The sequence below is a fragment of the Prionailurus bengalensis genome, chromosome C2 (genome assembly GCF_016509475.1).
Source record: "Prionailurus bengalensis isolate Pbe53 chromosome C2, Fcat_Pben_1.1_paternal_pri, whole genome shotgun sequence".
In the NCBI taxonomy this organism is placed as follows: domain Eukaryota; kingdom Metazoa; phylum Chordata; class Mammalia; order Carnivora; family Felidae; genus Prionailurus; species Prionailurus bengalensis.
Window position 1 is genome coordinate 11692710 of NC_057350.1, and position 16731 is coordinate 11709440.

At 42.5% G+C, this 16731-nt stretch overlaps 2 protein-coding genes across 13 annotated transcripts in view; one reads left to right on the forward strand and one right to left on the reverse strand.

Moving 5' to 3' along the window:
* The window catches only part of ITSN1 (intersectin 1), a 220045-nt gene extending 211437 nt beyond the window's left edge, over nucleotides 1-8608 (reverse strand). For 6 of the 11 annotated variants that reach the window (XM_043593675.1, XM_043593673.1, XM_043593674.1 and 3 more), the window contains exon 1: nucleotides 8290-8540. The gene's annotated coding sequence lies outside the window, so the exon portion shown is untranslated. Of the gene's footprint in view, nucleotides 1-8289 lie in introns of all 11 variants that reach the window. The other 5 variants (XM_043593672.1, XM_043593684.1, XM_043593681.1 and 2 more) reach the window with 3 other exon arrangements.
* Nucleotides 8609-9242: 634 nt separating this feature from the next.
* CRYZL1 (crystallin zeta like 1) overlaps nucleotides 9243-16731 on the forward strand; it is a 35183-nt gene continuing 27694 nt past the window's right edge. For both annotated transcript variants that reach the window (XM_043593696.1, XM_043593697.1), the window contains exons 1-2: nucleotides 9243-9365; nucleotides 10947-11031. The gene's annotated coding sequence lies outside the window, so the exon portion shown is untranslated. The remainder of the gene's footprint in view (nucleotides 9366-10946; nucleotides 11032-16731) is intronic.

Genomic DNA, 16731 nt, shown 5'->3' on the forward strand with positions numbered 1-16731 from the left:
AACAACACAGACAAAACTCCCTGCCTTCCTGAAGCTTACATCCTAGTAACCTCTCTAACATGTTCTGTTCCTCCTCAATTTCTGTAATCATTTAAAGAATTTTAAGACAATTATAATGACTATATTTGAAGGTATGTGAAAATACTGCCTATTATAAGTGTATTATCATTTTCTGACTTTGTTTAATAGTAATTATCATAAGCAAAGGAGACAGGAGAAAAAAAAGAGGGGGATCTTTACTCACAGAAACTTGATATACCAGGAATGGCACTGATTTGTCAATTTTTGAAAGTTTGTCTCATACTAGCTCTACGGCTTTTATAGGTCAGTAACCAAAATGTAAAATCTCAATTGTGCCCGAATACAGCAGTGGGGTCTAAACAATTCCAGAAACTGAAAGATTACTTGTTTTCAAAATCTATTATCTTAAGTTTGCAGCAGAAATTGATTTTTATAAAACATTGAATCCACAGCGAACAGACTTTTATCATAGATAATGCACAGGAACGGTGTTCAGGAAGGTGTTGTGTGTTTATACAACGGCTTATGATACAAAACAGGGCCCTTGTCAGAACAATGTAACTGCTCGGGAAATTTGCCTGGGAGAAAAGTAATGAGCCCTCCACACACACACACACATACACACACACACACAAACACACACACACAGAAAAAACAAGGGGATCCACTGGCATCTTGTTTCCTATGCTTTTATCACAAGAGCCAGCGTCCTCCTGAAGTAGGTTGGTCGGAGCATGGCACTAAAAGCCAGGTGGCTGCATTCACTTCCATGAGCTGTATCCATGTCTTGCAAATCCATGCCACCGCTCACCAGGACACTTGCAGACCAAGGATGACCAAAACCATCACAGACAGAGAAACAAGGCAAAATACGCATTAAAGCAAGAGGATCAAAAGCACTGCCCTCCTGTATGAAGGACAGGGCGTTTAATTTTAACCACCAAGGATTAAAAAAAAAAAAAAAAAAACTGACCAACTGCTATGACCTTGTTATTTTCACAGTCCTATTCAGCTGAATCCCAAACTCCAACACATCCCTCAGTACACACTCCTCGTAGAGTGAAATGTACCTGAGCACCGTTCCCGCACAACCTTGGTGGAACCCCACACTACACAATAGTGAGAATGGGTGTCAGTGACCAACTTAACACTGAGCCCGTGGCAGTCCTACCTCAGCACAGGCAAACTCAGGCCAAGAGACCTAAAGCCAGAGCGATTTCACCAATGCTCTCTCTGGGCCAATAAGCTAGTAAGATAAGTTGCCAATTATTAATTCTACTAGGAAAAGGTCAAAAGAGCACTGATGAATTTAAATAGTTTAACCTGTTTCAAATTCACCTTGTTAGAAGGCTACAAACCTTAGCAACAAAATGTTAATTATATTCTACCATCATGTTTATGAGGGTTTTTTGTTTTGTTTTGTTTTTTAACGATCTCCCAATGGATCCGTGACATCCCTCCACAGTGAGGCCTTCACATTCCTGAAGTGAACTTCCAACAGGCTGCTTCAAATCTCCAAACTGGCCAACATCGAAATGTTTGGACAGACGCTCTGCCGTCTCCCTGATTGTACACCTGGATGCAATCATGTTTCCAAGGCAAGGCCACATTACAAGTGAACTGCTTTTTCAAATTTCACTAGTCTCCTCTGTGATTCTACTCCAGCTTTCCACGCAGGGGCACTTCAGGAAAACCACTACAGAGGAAAGACTAACAAGCTGCTGAGAGGTGAATGTTAGACAGTAGACGAGGCTTGTTGGTGAGCTAATATATACTACTGACTTCTCAATCTTGAGAGGGATTCCAATTTGTACCCCGCCTGATCCATAAACTAATACATATCAGGGAATCTCTAGGTTATTCCAGAATAGAAATCAGGAATGTGAAAAATACCCCAAGGCCTAGAAATCACGTCCAGGGAACAGGCAATCCAGCACTGTGGCTGAGAGTTTGGGCTCTGGCATCAACACATCTGGGCAGCCACTTACTGGCTCTTTAAGTTCCTTAACTACTGGTACCTTAGTTTCCAAGGCGTATTCATCTAAAAAAGGGCAGTTTTGTAAAGACTGAGTTAGATTTGCAAAGATTGAGTGAGTGTTTATAAAATGATGCAAAAGGACTTGCTAAATGTTAACTATCACTATCATGGGTGTATGAATTTTCAGACTTTCCAGATCCCACTCCTGAACAGGTTACATTAACATACCATTCTTCTTCCTAAAAATAATAATTCACTACGTTTGTTATTGGTTAAGTCACTCTACAAAAAAGGAAGTAGGAGAGAACACAGGACTCTCATCCCCCACTACAAGAATGTAAACTGCTGGGGTACCTGGGTGGCTCAGTCGTTTAAACGTCAGACTCTTGATTTTGGCTCAGGTCATGATCTCACAGTTCGTGAGACTGAGCCCCACGTCCAGTTATGTGCTGACAGTGTAGAGCCCACTTGGGATTCTCTTTCTCTTTCTCTCTGTCTGCCCCTACCCCTGCTTCAGCTCTTTCTCAAAATACATAAATATTAAAAAAAAAAAAAAAGAATGTAAATTGCTACAACTTTCCTAAATGGCAATATGTATCAATAAAACCTTACAAACCAGCATGTACTATACTTTGATCCTGCAACTTCGCTTCTAGAAACTTATCCAAAGGGAAAAAAATGTCTCAAGAGTATACAGAGATGTATGTAGGAGTACAATAACTATAGAGTTATTGATAACCGGGGGGGGGGGGGGGGGGAAGGAAACAAACTGATGTCTAATAAAAATTAACTGGTTAAATTATCACATATAAAATGGGATCTTATTCAGTTATTAAACTGTTATAACTGTCAATATTGACACAAAGATTCATGGTAAGGTGTTATGTTAAGCAAAAATCAAAACAAAAAAACAAACTAAAAAAACCAAGTTACAAAATAATCATATGTTTAGCAAGATCCTATATTTGTTACCAAAAACTGTATATAAAAAGCCACATGCACACAAAGAGAGGGTTTGGAGGGATACTTACTGAGTTAGTGGACTTATGAGTATTTTATAGTTTTCTTTTTACTTCTCTGTATTTCAATTTTTTCTACCATAAAGATGCGATTTTTTTTTTAATCTTTATTTTTTTTGAGAGAGAGACAGAGCAAGCAGGGGAGGAACAGAGAGACAGGGAGACATAGAATCTGAAGCAGACTTCAGGCTCTGAGTTCTCAGCACACAGCCAGAGGAGGGACTCAAACTCAGGTCACGAGATCATGACCTGAGCCAAAGTTGGATGCTTAACTGACTGAGCCATTCAGGTACTCTGATGCAATTCTTTAAAATACAAGGGCTATTCATGGATTAGCAGTTTGGTTCTGAAATGTACAATTAAGCTAAAAGTGATGACAAGGTTTATCTTTATTTAGAACAAATATATATATATATATATTTACATAATATATGATGGTTTATTAGACACTTTTTAAAAAATTATAATGTTTATTTATTTTTTGAAAGAGACAGAGATAGAGTGTGAGCGGGGAAGAGGCAGAAAGAGAGGGAGACACAGAATCTGAAGCAGGCTCCAGGCTCTGAGCTGTCAGCACAGAGCCTGACGCAGGGCTCGAACTCACAAGCTGTGAGATCATGACCTGAGCCGAAGCCGGATGATTAACCAACTGAATCACCCAGGCACCCCTATTAAACACTTTTAATGGTTATTTTTCCAACTTAAAAATTATACATATTTAGTACCAAGAAATTAGCAAGAGACTTCTTTTTCAAGCAATGGATTTCTACTTACTACCATTAAGTGCAGTAGCACAAAAATTAAATGGATTAGCTTTTGAGTTTTATATAATTTTATATATTCCAGTTCTTCTCATTATCCTAATTACCATTTATTAAGTGAACATATCTCAAGAACTTATGAAAGCACTTTGAAGTATTTAAAGTCAACCTACTATTATTATTTCCATTCAACTGAAAACACTGTAGCATTGAAAAGTTAAGGGATTAGAATAAAGTCGTAGACTACATAGTCAAACCCAATTTTCTATAGAAATTTTACTCCTAGGGGCTCGTACGTGGCTTAGTCGGTTGAGAGTCTGACTTTGGCTATTCATGGGTTCGAGCCCTGCATAGGACTCTGTGCTGACAGCCTGGAGCCTGGAGCCTGCTTTGGATTCTGTGCCTCCCTCTCTCTCTGCCCCTCCCCCGCTCACCCTGCCTCTTTCTCTCTCAAAAATAAACATTAAAAAAATTAAAAAGAGGGGCGCCTGGGTGGCGCAGTCGGTTAAGCGTCCGACTTCAGCTCGGGTCACGATCTCGCGGTCCGTGAGTTTGAGCCCCGCGTCGGGCTCTGGGCTGACGGCTCAGAGCCTGGAGCCTGCTTCCGATTCTGTGTCTCCCTCTCTCTCTGCTCCTCCCCCGTTCATGCTCTGTCTCTCTCTCTCTCTCTCTCAAAAATAAATAAACGTTAAAAAAAAAAATTTTTTTTTAAATTAAAAAGAATTTTGGGGCGCCTGGGTGGCTCGGTCGGTTAAGCGTCCGACTTCGGCTAGGGTCCTGATCTCGCGGTTTGTGAGTTCAAGCCCCACATCGGGCTGTGTGTGGACAGCTCAGAGCCCGGAGCCTGCTTCAGATTCTGTGTCTCCCTCTCTCTGACCCTCCCCCGTTCATGCTCTGTCTCTCTCTGTCTCAAAAATATATAAACATTAAAAAAAATTTTTTTTTAATTAAAAAGAATTTAAAAAGCAATTTTACTCCTATTCAGCACCCTCAACTACATAATAGAAGCTGTTATTTATGGGGTCCTACAATGGATTCTGAAAGAAAGGAGTGAAGGTCCTATCTTATTAGGATGAAAATGAAATTGGAAAACATACCAATTTTCTGTATTTTTTGTAAACCAGTTTTCACAGCATTATGTTGGGCTGATAGCGTGTCAAATGGTATTTTGAGATACTGATAACATAGTAATTTACCACCACACTGTGACTTAAATTTACATTTTGAGTCTCTAAGCAGATATTTTGATAGGAGCCTTCTTTCCAGCTTAACCACCTGGAGCGTTCTCTGCTTGGGAAAGGTTCTCTACTTCCAGTGCCAACCAAACTTACAGAAATGACTGGGCATAGTAAATGAGGTTCCTAATTTATAAAATGGTCAGTGACCACTGACCACTAAGTAATAAGAGCAATTTTACAAAGAAAGATTTTATTTTTTAATGTTTATTTGTTTACTAGGGAAAGAGAGCGTGCGCACTAGTGGGGGAGGGACGGAGAGAGAGAGGGAGACACAGAATCTGAAACAGGCTCTAAGCTCTGAACTGTAAGCACAGAGCCCTTGAACTCATAAACCGTGAGTCCATGACCTGAGCCAAAGTCCAACGTTTAACTGACCGTTTAACTGACCCAGGCGCCCCTTCCAGGCACTATTTTAATGGAGATAACAATGATGACCAAGCCTCTGCTCTTCTGAAAGGTATATTATACACAGGTGCATTACGTATCTGAAGGTCGTAGTCCGTTTTTTATTTGCAGCCAAAGATACCAAACTTCCTCTTTTAGGGGTTGCTGGGTGGCTCAGCAGGTTAAATCAGACTCTTGATTTCAGCTCAAGTCATTATCTCAAGCCCCCGAATGGAGCACTGCACTGACAGCAGGGAGCTTGTTTGGGATTCTCTTTCTCCTTCTCTCTGTCCCTCCTCCACATGCTCCCTTTCACGCGTTCTCTCTCTCAAACTAAATAAACATTTAAAAAAAAAAAAAAAAAAAAAAAAAACCTTACGCTGTTACTTAAAAAAATTTGCTATCCACTTCAGGACATGGCCTTAGGAGGTGCTCATCAAGATGGAAACATAATGCCAGCTGTTCTCCAACTTTACTATTGCGGGAGAAATTCCTGGAGAACTTGTTCAAAAAACTGATTCCAGGGCTTCACTCCAGGAGTCTGATTCCGAGGTGAGATAACAGAAAAACCTGCATTTTTAACAAGAACCTCACTTAATGCTGATCTATGCGATCTGAGATCCGGACTCTGAGAAACCCACTAGTAGTAAGTGGAGCCATTCAGAAGAGAATAGCTGTGATGGCAGTGGGATTTGAACTAACATAAACCCAACCCTCGTGTAACTAATTCTGTATAATTCACAAATCTAGCAAATTAAAAAGATGAGAAGAATGGAGGAATTTACCAACATCTCCTCAACGTCTTATGGCAGATTTGAATTTGCCTCAATCTGGCATTTGGTGAAAAGAAGAACTTGAATTCTACCAATAGAATCAAGAATTAGGAAAAAAGAAATTTCTAGTCAAGTGCAAAAAAAAAAAAAAAAATGCTAAGAGGGACAAACATTTCAGGAAACTAACTTGCTACCACTCATTTTATGCCCTATTTCACAATGCTTAGTATCTGAACAATCCACAGGGTTCCAAAGTACATCAAAAATTTGTTCATTTCCTCTCTTACTCAGGCAGAATAATAATAATAGAGTTTTGTGAAGGTGCCCCGTGTCTCAGCAATTTCCACAGATACATTCTTAGATAAAGAAATACCTTTTTAAAAAAGTTCTATCAGAAATGCTCCTTACTGGAGCTACTGAAAATAGTTTTAAATAGTTTTAATGCAATCACTAGATTAGTGTGCCTCATTTCCAATTTAGATTACTTGAAAATTCCTGGGTTCTTTACCAACCTCCTACAGAAAGAATTCTCTTCAACATTACAAATACGTACATTTTTGGTTATAAGCAAACACCTATCAGTGCAACATAAATATTTCAAGTAAACTAGAAAAAAAAAATGTTTAAACAAAAACAGCATTTTGGTCTCCGAGACAGACAGGTAGAAATTCTAACCTTAAAGGGGTTGGGGGGTGATTAAGCCTCTGCACCTTAAGTAATCTAAAAATAAAGGTATCCAGGACAAATACATTCCTCCCATTTTAGAGGTTAAGAGTAGCACTTCACAAACCAGCTGGCCTGCTGGGTCCTGGCCCCAGTTCCTAACCTCAGATCCTGTCCACTACATAATCCATGAGATCTCTGAGCCCGTTCTTCATCCATTCAAAGGGATTAGGAACACTGCCTCTCCGTTAACGGAATTGAGATTTTCCAGACGCATTTGTTCGTACAGTGTTTTTATTATCTATTCTTTTTATTGTACTTGCTTTTATTACTTGCACGTTTGACCACGGACACAACAAGAGTAGGATGCCAGGAGATAAGCACAAAGAAACGCATCTGCCGGAGTGCGCATATATTTAAAATTCCAGGCTGGTGCTGCCTTCAGAATATCACGGATGATGACAAAGTTCTAAAGGAAACTTTCATATTAAGAGGCTATCAAAAATCTCCGTAGCCTCCCACCCAACAGAAAAAGACGCTAATGTATTTCTTCAAAAGCAAAGCCTTCTTTGGTATGAATCACAACAAAAGATGCCCATAGGAAATGTTATCTGCGAAGTTGTTTTCTAATCCAAAGGCAAACAGAAGTAAAGGAAGGTGCAAGCCATTCCTCGCTGGTTTCCTTTTCCTGGGAATTCTGATTACATTTCCTCGTTCAAGCAAGAAGAGACCGCAATTGTGCCTCGGGTCCACACCATAAAACCGCGTCTGTGCGTAAAGAAGGGAAGGAGAGGCGGCAGACACCGGGGACGCGCTACCACCGAAAGGAGAGCCGCTTTCTGTTAAATACCATCAGTCAGCCGAGGCAGGACGACTTAGGGCCAAACGGCATTGACCGCCCTTCACTGACAGGGATTTCGCAGGCACACGACACAGAAAAAGAGATGAGCCGGGGACTCGAGGCCCGAGGGAGAGGCGGGCGGCGCGATGCCGCTCCCCGCGAGCTCCGGATCCCCGGGAGGCTGGCGGGGAGGCGAGGCTTGGCCGGCCCGCCACGCTCAGGCGGCGGAGGGCAGCGAGGTCAGCCCTGGAAGGGCCGACCGCTCCACGCCCCCTGGGGAGGGAGGGGACCCCGTTCGGCCGGCCGGGACTGCGGATGCTCATTCAACCCGAAGCCCGTCCAGCGGCCGCCACCCCCTTGGCCCGCCGCGGCGTCCCGGCCTCCCGACGCGGGCCAGCCGGCCGCCCCGCCGCCGCCCCCGGGAGGCTGGGGAAGGACGAGGCGCAGGGGCGGCGGGTGCCGCGCCTCCCGGGCGCGCGGCAAAGGCTGAAGGGCGGCCCGAGGGACGCGCGCCGGCCCGAGGGACAGGCGCCCCGGGCGGCCATCGCGCCGACCCCTGCGCAGACCCCCGCCCCCGCCCCCGCTGCCTCCCAGTCCAGCCAGCTCCTCACCTCATCTCCAGGCGGGTCCGCGCTGCCGCCCCAGGGACAAATCAGTGCAGCTCACTTGCGGCGGAGAGGGACGCAGGAGCCTCAGCCCAACACACCATCCCCGCCCGCCTGCCCGCCCGCCTCTCCGTGCGTCCCGGAGCCCGCTAGGGATTCTCCCTCGCGAGCCGCCGTACTACGGAGCAACCAAGCTGCGCTCCCTCCCCTCTCCTCCGCTCTTCTCTACCTCCTTCTCTCCCTCCCTTGCTCCCTCGCTCCCACGTATCTCCTCATCTCCCTCCGTTGCCTCTCCCGCCCCCTTCCACCCCTCCATCTCCGCCCACAGATGGGTGGGAACGAACAGTCGGCCAATCGGAAGAAGGGGTCCGCACCTCCTTACCGCCCCCTACCGCTACCCCCGCCCACCGCGAGAACGGGAACGGCGGGCGGTAAAAAAAAAAAAAAAAAAAAAAAAAAAAAAATGGAAGAAGACGGAATGACAGCCAAATAAACCAATCATCAAGCGCAAAGGAGGCGGGGAATAGGACTCCCTATTCTCCCTGCCCTCTTCCCAGAAGGTGTAACCAGAGGCTTCTGGTCTGGGATTTCCCTGACCGGAGTTATGGAGGTTTTGTTCCAAGGTTTTGTTGCATCTGTCCGTTGTCGTGCGAGGCAATAGTTAGGATGCAGTCAACTAAATTAGTTACAAAAGATTTTAAAGGAGAGAACAAGGAGGCGAAAAGGAGGCGGGCCACACTCCAAGGAAGGTGGTAGGGCAAATGGTTGGAATGAGGAAGGGTGTGGTCTTTAACATAAATTTGCATAAAACGGAACCTATCCGGGAGACTACAATTTCGTCCATGTATTTCGCCCCTGGTGTGACGCTTCTCCTTCAAGCAGAGCATTCTGGGAGATGTAGTTCCGAGTTCGGTTGCTATAGCGTTCTCCACAGCCTACGGTTCACGACTGACGAGCGACCTGCCCAATGGGAGCAGCGCCTGGGCCAGCAGGGGCGGGCTCTCTGCAAAAGGACTCCAAGGTGGCGGGCGGTGGCGGTGGCGGTGGCGAAGTTGCAGGCGGTTGGGGCGGCTCGGAGGCAGGTGAGCCCCCGGATCCGGTTTCTGTGTCTTGGGAAGCGGGGCTTTGGGCGTTGGACGCCTTGCGGAACTGTGCAACCCTGGGCTGAATGGTGGTTCGCGTTGCACCCCAACCCTAGACCCCCTCGGGCCCAGGCCTAGCTTAGCTGAGGCGGCTGAGGGGCGGGAAAGACTTGACGCGATTTCCTGGTCTTTACAGGTTTTGATTGTAGGTTTTATCTCAGTTTGCATCTCCCTCTACCTTTATGGAAGCAAAAGTGTGGCAGTTCCCTTCCACTGAATCCCCCAGATTGAATTTTTGCCCTCAGCTTTCTTTTTGTTCCTATAATTTGAGTTTTCCTTTCGCCCATACAGTTTCTCTGCCACCACTTTTTCCTCCTTCACTTTCCTTTTTCGATGAGCAATTACCTAAAGCGAGGATATTCGCATTCATGTGATTATACGGCCAGATATGCCCTCTTAAGACAAACAGCGAAAAACTCTGGAGCGACGTGTAAGAATCACCTCAGTACCATGTTGACGCGCAGATGCTGACTCTGTAGGTCTGGGCAGGGCCGGGGAGTCTGCATTTCTAACAAGCTTCCCCGGGTGCTGCTAGTCCACGTCGCGAGTAGCGAGGCTATGCATCAGCTCAGCCTGATAACAACTATAATGCGAGGCACTTAATTTTGACTCTTTTGGTAGCCACATTAAAAAACATGAACAGAAACGCGTGTGATTAATTTTAACACTATGTTTCATTTAAGTCCAAAATTTATCATTTCAACACCTAATCAAATACTTTAAACGTGAAATATTATAAATTATTTTACTTAAAGTATGCTCTACCCCGAATGCGGGCTTGAACTCACAACCGCCCAGAGTCCCATGCTCTACTGACTGAGCCAGCCAGGTGCCCCAGTTCTTTTTTTTTTTTTTTTTTTTTTAATATGGTCTTTGAAATCCAATGTGTATTTTACACTGACAAGGCATCTTAGTTCTGACTAGACATAGTTCAGATTTTCCTTAGCCACCTGTGACTAGTGACTGCTGTTACTGGAGAGCGCAAGTCTAGATGGTGTATGGTTGGTTGCCCACTGCAGAAATTAGAAAGTGTCATGGGGCGCCTAGATGGCTCAGTCGGTTAAGCGTCCAACTTCGGCTCAGGCCATGGGCCATAATCTCACGGTTCATGAGTTCAAGCCCTGGGTCCCTCCCAGCCCCGTGTCGGGCTCTGTGCTGACAGCTCAGAGCCTGGAGCCTGCTTCGGAGTCTGTGTCTCCCTCTCTTTCTCTCTGCCCCTCTTCTGCTCATTCTCTCTCTCTCTCTCTCTGTCTCTCTCTCTCAAAAGTAAACATTAAAAAAAGAATTTTTTTTTTAAATCTGTTAAAGATCAAAGGGTTGCATGTGCCCAAACCCTCTGCTGCTCTGTGAGATGGGCCTCAGAACAACTTTAGAGCTTCTCTGCCCAATATGCAGAAATAGTAAAAATAGCCAACACTTTTTGCAGGGTTATTTTGTGCCAGGTGTTGTATTGAGTTCTTTGTGTGTATTTAATCCTTACAGCAACCCTTGGAGGTAATTACTATTATCTCTATTTTGTAGGTAACGGAATCTAAGGCCCAGAAGGTTAAAATATTAGCCTGCAGTCATACAGCTAGTAAGTAGGAGAACCAGGATTCAAATTCAGGTCAGTTTTGACTTATAAATCCTGTCGGCCCTTGCAGTATATAATTTTTATTTTCCACTTTATGGCAGATGAAGTGTTCAGATTTCAAACAGAGAGGGTTCCCTCATACAAGTTCAATTTGTCCGTCAGTTGCAGTGAAATATTTTGGTAGTTTTACGACTCTCCATTTTTTTTTAAGTAAGCTCTAGCTCAACACGGGGCTTGAACTTAGGACCCCAAGATCAAGAGTTGCATGCTCTACCGACTGGGCCGTCTCCTATATTGTAAATAGTAATAAAAGATATAACTTCCCCCAGTAGTATATCCGGGCAGTAATGGCTCTTGATTCATTTGTGTGCCTCTCTGAAGAAAGAGGGTGGGAAAGCTTAGAAATTCTTAGAATGTTTCACTGTGGAATCACCGTGTTTGTTGGTTTTGTTTGTGGTTAAGTCTTTTTGTTGTTTTTATTATTCTTAAAAATGAATGTATTCTTGCTCCTGTGACCTTCACATTGAATATTTCAAAGACAACATTATGATTTTTCTAGGCCCACCAAACAGTACTACGCTGAACTAAGGAGATTTATGATTAGAAAAGCAAAAATACACATACTAAAATATGATCTTTTGCTAAATATTTATTTCTATTTTTATATGTTGTAAGAAATATACATCTTGTGAATTATTTTCTCTTTATGTTGGATTTATTAGTACATATTTAGTCAAAATTACAGTTATTTTGCTTCTGAAGCAAGAAATGGTTTCTTAAAGATCCTATGGTGGATTGAAAAATTAAAGAAGCATTTACAAACAGCAGTAATGTTAGTTAAAAGGAAGATTGTTTAAATCAATTGGAGAAGGGAGAGTGTGGTAGAGGTTTAGAAAGGATCCATCCATCAATCGCTTATCTCCCTCAGTACCCACCACCTACATTGTCCCAGTGTCACATGATTGAGCTAGCATAAAGGGGAAAGGGTCATTCATCACATCACACCATTGCCACAATCAGAAGAGGCTGTCGCTTTAATATGGTCATCATATCCCCCATTCTCTTCAACTGATGCTTGAATCTTGTTTGTGAAGCCACTGTAAATGTGTGTCCAGCCTCTGTATAAATCCTTCCAGTGATAGGAACCATGCAACTTCATGAATTTTCCTGTTTTAAATTAGATATCTGAAATGTGAAAGTAGAAAGTTCTTATAACACGTTATTAACTTGAAAAACTTTTCAGGGTTTAGCCAGGTGGGAGTCCTATGACAGCCCCTTGTGTTCCCCTCTGGTCAGTTGTATGCAGCTAGTGCAGTTGTGTGCAGCAAAACACCTGTGTGCTAATTGTTTCTGCAGTGTCCTTAGGTTATACAGATTCCCAGAGCCTGTTGTCTAAATGCAGAGAAGTCCTCTAATTATTACAACCACCCGTTTACCTCCTTCTTTAAAAACCAGAGCTGGTTTTGTCTAGTTAGGACTACCTTTCTGCACAACCTGAAAAGTAATGACATTTGAACAAAACCTCCAACTAGTTACTTTGATTATGCTGACCATATATATTTTTTAATTTTTTAATGTTTATTTTTGAGAGAGAGACAGAGACAGAGTATAAGTGGGTGAGGGCAGAGAGAGAACACAGAGGACACAGAATCCAAAGCATGGTTCCAGGCTCCGAGCTGGCAGCACAGAGCCTGATGCAGAGCTTGAACCCAAGAACTGTGAGATCATGACCTGAGCCAAAGTTGGGTGTTTAGCCGACTGAGCCATTCAGGCGCCCCTGATGATGCTAACCATATTTATTAACCAAATATTTGGGCATGTGGTCTGACATTTCTTTATCTGATATGTGGATATGTATGCAAATTCCCACAGAAGAGTAAGAACATTGTTAAAACTTATTTTTTTTTTAAAGAAGGCATTTTTCTGGAGTCACTCTTTTTTTTTTTAATGTTTATTTTTGAGAGAGAGAGAGAGAGAGAGAGAGAGAAAGCGTGAGCGAGGGAGGGGCAGAGAGCGAGGGGGACAGGGGATCTGAAGCAGGCTCTGTGCTGACAGCAGACAACCCAATGCACGGCTCGAACTCAAAAACTGTGAGATCAAGACCTGAGCTGAAGTTGGACACTTAACCGATTGAGCCACCCAGGCGCCCCTGTTAAAACTTAATATTAAGTCACCTCTTCAATATAACTAAAGACTTACCCATTACAATCGAGCCAGCTAGTATGATAATGCTGTGTACCAGTCCTGGCATGATGATAAATATATGGGGCCATATTTTAGAGTAGACTTCACGTTTTTTCTGTAGTTTAGCTGCTTGACAGTCAGTATATCCTTGATATTCTTAAAAAGCAGGTGGGTTAGAAATATTATAACTGAATCCTGACCCCAAGTGGCTGCCAATGTTGCAAAGTCGGTGTTAGAGACTAATAGAAATTTGAGCACATATGAGTTTGGACTTTCAGGAATTACATTTTCCATAGAGTAACAGATGGATTGGATGAGGGAAGAAATGAAGCCACTAGGCAGTGGCCCAAGGCATTGAGATGTTAGCACATCCCTTGTGGTAACACCCAACAAAACCAAAAGTAAACAGGTGAGCCGGGACGTCATAAAGGAAAAGGAAACCTTATGGTCAATAACTTAATACAGAGGAAGGAATTATGATAGAGTCCAAAATATCCTTGATGACTTAAGATTGGTACCACAAAATCTTGTTTTGGGGAAAGCTTCGGTTTTATGCCTATTGAATTTGAAGTAGATCTGAAACTCTCAGAACACTGGATTTGAAAGTGTAGAGGTTTTATTTACAGTTATTTACAATTATTAAAGATGAGCTCCTTGAGGGTTTAGTGTTGCAGAAGAGCAAATGGAGTTCATGTTGCTGTTATAACTAAGATGAAATCATTTGAAATTTCTTCCCATTGATTTTCTAGAAATCCCTTTAAAGATCAGTATTTTTCTTTTAATTTGTTTTAATGTTTATTTATTTATGACAGAGAGAGAGAGAGCACATGAGTGAGTGAGGGGTAGGGGGGGGGTCGGGAGGGAGACAAAATCTGAAGCAGGCTCCAGGCTCTGAGCTCGAACTCAGAAACCGTGAGATCATGACCTGAGCTGAGGTCGGACGCTTAACCAACTGCACCACCCAGGCGCCCCAAGATCAGTATTTCTTAATTGCTTTTTTTGAAGTGTTATATTCAAGTGTTTCTTCTTGAATAAATTATTTAAAATAGGTATCTTTTTTCAAGATTTTATTTTTAAGTAATCTCTACACCCAGCATGGGACTCAAACTCACAGTCTTGAGATCAAGACTTAATCTTGATCTCTGACTTAATTTTTGTTTCTCCAGATTTTTTAATAGGTATTACGTGACCATTATAAAAATTTAAAGTATTAAAAACATAATTCTCAGTTTGTGGACTTATGCCAAATATGTTTAAAATTTGACATACCTTGGGGCACCTAGGTCCAATTGGTTAAACGTCCTGGTTTCCACTTGAGTCATGATCTCACAGCTCATGGGTTTGAGCCCTGCTGCGAGCTCTAGGCTGACGGTGCAGAGCCTGCTTTGGATTCTCTTTCTCTCTCTCTCTCTCTGCCCTCCCCCCCACTCGCATTATTCAAAATAAATAAATAAGCTTATAAAAATAAAATAAAATCTGACATACCTGGAAAAATATAAAATCTTTATGCTTCTTATAGGGCATATCAGCCTATGTTTTTAAACAGATTTACTTTCATTTAAGAGTTTTCTGTAGCACTTTTTCACAAAGTTTACTGTAGAACATATTTTGAAGTTATATGACACTCATTCTTGGAAATGGCATGATAAGTATTATATTCTTTATTTTATATTTTTATTTTATAAAATATTGACTTTATTTTCTGTGTGCACATATCTTTACATTCAGTAAACATTTAATAGTGGACTAAGTGTTGCATTTAGTCTAGACCAGTGCCTAAGAAACTATACCACCCATAATACCATTTTCTTAGTTTAAGAACTCAGTATTCATTCTTGTGGTCTGCAAAACAAATAAATAGCATTTCCTCAATTTTCTTCTGACCAGTTTTCTAAAAAACACTTTTTTTCCTTCACTTTGTAACTTTGAGGGTCTTTTTGTTCCCACGTGGTTTTTTATTGGACCAACTAAGTCTGGAAGAACCAATTAGGATGATCTGATTAAAAATATTGGCATTGCTTTAGGGGAAACTAGGAATACAAGCAAGTAGTTATCTCCCAGGGTCTTTGAAATTGGGGTGCATGCAGTGTGAGGTCCATGTGACTTGATCTGGGAAACATGTCCTGTTTTAAGATGCAGTAGGCAGGGGCGCTGGCTGGCTCAGCTGGAGGAGCATGCGACTCTTGATCTCCAGGTTATGAGTTCAAGCCCCACTTTAGGTGTAGAGGTTACTAAAAGTAGTAAATAAACTTAAAAACAAAAAAGTTACCATGGGCAGGGGAAACAGTGGCTTCCAAAATTACAACAGGAGATGCTTTGAAATCAAAGTGTTGTTACGTAATTGTTCCGCTCCTCAAAAGGGAAATACTAGTAGCTCCCAATTGAGTAGAAGCAGTGATTTCTTTCTTTATTTAATAATAATAGATATTGATTCTCCCAAGCTATCGCTGGGAAACCTACTAGTTAGTAAGCAAATAAAAGCAAGGTTTTGTTTGTCAGTAGGTAACAAAATCTGGAAGCATAGAACAGATGGGGTAGATTAAATGTTACTGGGAGTGATTTCAGAGAAGGAGTAGGACTTGAGTTTCATTCAGTTCGCAGAATCTGTAGAGTAAGTTCAGCACAGTCTCCGAGAACAAGCAATGCCTGGAAGCCCTGAGACAAGGGTGACCAGATGGCGTGGAGTCACTGACTAGCTCAGAAAGAGAGTGTGTGTTAGAGAAATGGGGGAGTAAAGTAGATTAGGGACAGAGAGTATGCATTTTAGGCAGCCTTGAAAGCTAGGCAGACAAGGTTTCTTTAACATTGTACATACACACACCTGCAACCAAAGGGTTAGAACTGAATTAACATCAGACCTCGCTCAGCCTATTTTTTCTATACTTTATTGATACATGCTACATATATAGGTTTTTTTTTTTTTGAAGTTTATTTATTTTGTGAGAGAGAGAGAGAAAGAGAGAGCGAGCAGCGGCAAGAGAGCATGCGAGCCTGGGAGGGAGACAGAAGTTTCTAAGCAGGCTCCGTGTTGTCAGCAGAGAGCCTCACTCAGGGCTGAATCCCAGGAACCGTAAAATCATGACCTGAGCCGAAATGAGGACTTGTCACTTAACCAACTGAGCTACCCAGGTGCCCCGCTACATACACAGTTTCTATGTCTTGAATGTGTATTCATGTCTGTTAGCTCCAGCATTTGATTATCACATTCTAAAAAACAGCAACCATTGCCAAACTACTCAGTAAAGACCCTTTCTATGGATCCATTAGATCCACTAAGACTCAACATACAGGGTTGGCTTCGTGGTTTGGGACCTATGCAGTTACACTGGACTTTGCTCTCAGAAGGAACCTGTGCTTGGTTTAATTCTCTGCTATCACTGTCTTGAAATTTTAATAATTTCTAGAGAAGGTTCCCTGCTCTTTCATTTTGCAATGAGCCCTGCAAATTATACAGCCAGTTCTAACAAGTACTTAATAATTATCAGTCAGTCCTGAACTAAAGGGTATAGGATTCTAGTTTTAAGTGACATATCTAAGGTTAGCAGCTCA